Below are 3,007 nucleotides of genomic sequence, written 5' to 3'. Positions count from 1 at the left end.
CTATACGCGAATATGATGAAATTAATATAATAATAACAGAGCTGATACGAGAATCCGTGCGCGTACAGTCGCAATCTTTTTGAGGCTGAACACGGGAGCGCGTGGCTTTCTATACCACCAGCGCCGTCAGACGGCAGCCACAATATCTGCGCGCATGCTCGGGGAGGGGAGGGTAGGCTCCTTTCGTGCGCATTACGTCATTGTAGCGCGCGCGTGTCGTCTGCTAGCAGTTTTTTCCCCTCAATAGAAATAAAATTATGACACAAACCACAATGTTGATGCTTTTAATTCAGAACGTTGTGCTTCTTATGCTTGGCGTTATTGTAATTACTTCAACTTTTCACTTTGTTTCGTTTTCCTTCTGGTGTGTTCTTATCGTACAACGAACAGGCAAGGGAACACAAACATCCGAACTTTATTTGGTGCAAGTTCAACAAAAGATTGATCCGTTTAGAATTAGTATTAGTAAGCAGGAATAATTTTCTCTTTGATGATGTTAGTATTTTGTCATACAACCCTTTGCGGAAATGACTGCTGCCATCCTAGTGGGCAGTGACGCGTATAGCGCTGGCACAAAGTCATGATGCGCTCGGAGGTCCTCCCATTCTTGTCGAACGGCGGCCCACAGCTCGTCCCCAGTGGTCGGGCGGACAGGTTTTCGCACAATGGCTGCTTTGATGTACCCCCATATATTTCGCTGAAGTTCATGTCAGCGCCTTTGGCCGTTCAGGGAAAGCATGCTGATTCTGCGATTTTCTATATGTTCCTTGACAATTTTTGCCGTGTGAACCGGCGCCAGGTCATGTTGAAACATAAAGTCGGCATCGGGAAAGACGCTGTGGGTGTAGGGCAGCAACACATTGTCCAAAATTTCTGTGCAGTATCGCTGCGATGTAAGGGCACCTTCTATGCGATGCAGAGGCCCGAGACCATGCCTTGACACCGCGCCCCACACGTTCACGCAGTTTCGGCCACTCGCGGTGACTCCCAGCACATTGGCTGGCTCGTAACTGCATGGAAATCGTATTCTTAACCATCCTTCGCAAAATAAAACGTGCATTAAGAAAGGTTTCTTACCGTGTGCCTCTGGTTCGCCAAACTCGCATCCGTTGGTGTTGGTGAGTTGTAAAAGTCGACACATCCGAGAAGATCACGCGGCCCCAGTCATCTGCCATCCATGAGGCGTGTGCTTCGGCAAACTGGAGGCGTGACTTCTTGTTCGAAGCAGTGACGACTGGCTTTCGTGCAGCTACAGAATTTCGCAGTCCAGCACTTAGGAGGCGTCGCCGGACCGTAGCAAGGGAAGCGTCCAGCTGCTCCCGCACTTGCCTCGCGGACTGTAACGTGTTCTCGACGACAGCAGCTACCATAAGCGCGTCTTCATCCTCCGTCGTTGCCTTTGGTCGACGCTTGTGTGGGGCATCACAGAGTCGGCCTTCCTTTCTGAATGGGGGGGGGGGGGGGGGGGGGGCGTTAAGCTCTTGCGGCTGGTCGCTCTTCCATAGGCCCCTGCGGCCGATTTTGGTTCGCAGCGCACCTAGCGGGCGTGTGAAATCTACACGCACTCAGACATTGGGACCGCAGAAAAACGAATCTCGAAAGCTATCTTTTGGTGAAAAGAAAAATTACACGGCCTCCAAGATCACTTCCGTGCGAGTGCTCGTCCGGAGGCTATATTTCGATTTTTTTAACGCGTTGCTTGCATGCATTGAGTAGCTTCGTGTAAGCTGTACCGCTAGAGAAGCAAGCACAGGATGCCACTGTGTGTTTATGCAGACATTTTAAATAAACATGACAAGTGTTGCAAGAGACAAAACTTTTATTTTCAAGTCATATTCTCAGTAAGCACATGCACACTTTTTTTTTCGCAATGTTCGATGAAGGCAAGCACAGAAAGATGGTTGCACTGCAAAGTGCAAGACATGCCATACAGGTGTCATATATTGTGAATAATTTCACAAAAGGAACAAACAGGCGATCATATGAGAAACCCCACAGAACAGTAAAACTGCAGAAGACAGCATTAGCATTAAAGAGGAAAACAACGCTCGTCCTTTGAAGCCTAACCTTTCTTATTAAGTGGTAGTTTCGGGCTGCACAGCAAACAAGGAATGAAGGCTGCATGCTCACTGCAGTTGTCAGCCAACCACGCTCTCTCCCGTCCTGCTGTTGTTACTGCGCCACGCAACACAGCAGTAATTCCCGCAGTACTTGACTACAGACGGCATGACATGAAAAAAAAAATATTGGTTATGTCTTCTATCCCGCCTTCGCACAAATTTTCACCTAAGCACTTCACATCGCCCTTTCGCGAAAAGCGTCACGTGCAATTGTCGCAGCTAAAAAAAAAAAGAAAGCAACCTTCGGTACTATGAAATGGGCTACCGAGGCAGGACTGTTATTCAGGAGTGTTTATGCGACGTATTATTATACGTCGTATACCCACAGCTTACAAACATTCTTCCCAATTCGCAAGTTCTCTCTAATTGCGCTCGTAACAAAGGCTTCAAGCAATAGGCGCACGCCACGAATAACGATCCTAAGCATAACTGCATTCTTTCACACAATTGCACACACATGCATTGAATTCAGACTACGTGTACCGGAGTGTGCCGACTCACTTTCTCGCGCCAAGAAACGATTTTCTCGCAAACGCGCTGCGCAGGATTCCCAATTGCTGTTTCTTACATAATGTGAAGCAATCCACGAACATCATGCGAAGTGAAGAACACAAAAAAGCTCTTTGAGCCGAACAGCACAATGCGACAAATGTCAAGTTACGGCTGAAGTGACAAATACATACGCAATTTGCAAAGTAAATGAAAGAAAAAAAAAGAACGTAATGAAGGCCTTCTTACCAAGCAGCAGCCAAGCAGACAGACGTTCTAGCAGACGAACCCAGCAAAGACCACGCAGACTTATTCGCACATCATTTGTAGCATCGCCTTGCCTGATCAACCATGGCCGATATTTTGTGCGATGCGTTAGGCTTTATTCTAGATACTAG

This window comes from Dermacentor silvarum, chromosome 3 (assembly GCF_013339745.2).
Source record: "Dermacentor silvarum isolate Dsil-2018 chromosome 3, BIME_Dsil_1.4, whole genome shotgun sequence".
In the NCBI taxonomy this organism is placed as follows: Eukaryota; Metazoa; Arthropoda; class Arachnida; order Ixodida; family Ixodidae; genus Dermacentor; species Dermacentor silvarum.
This window is presented reverse-complemented; position numbering follows the sequence as displayed.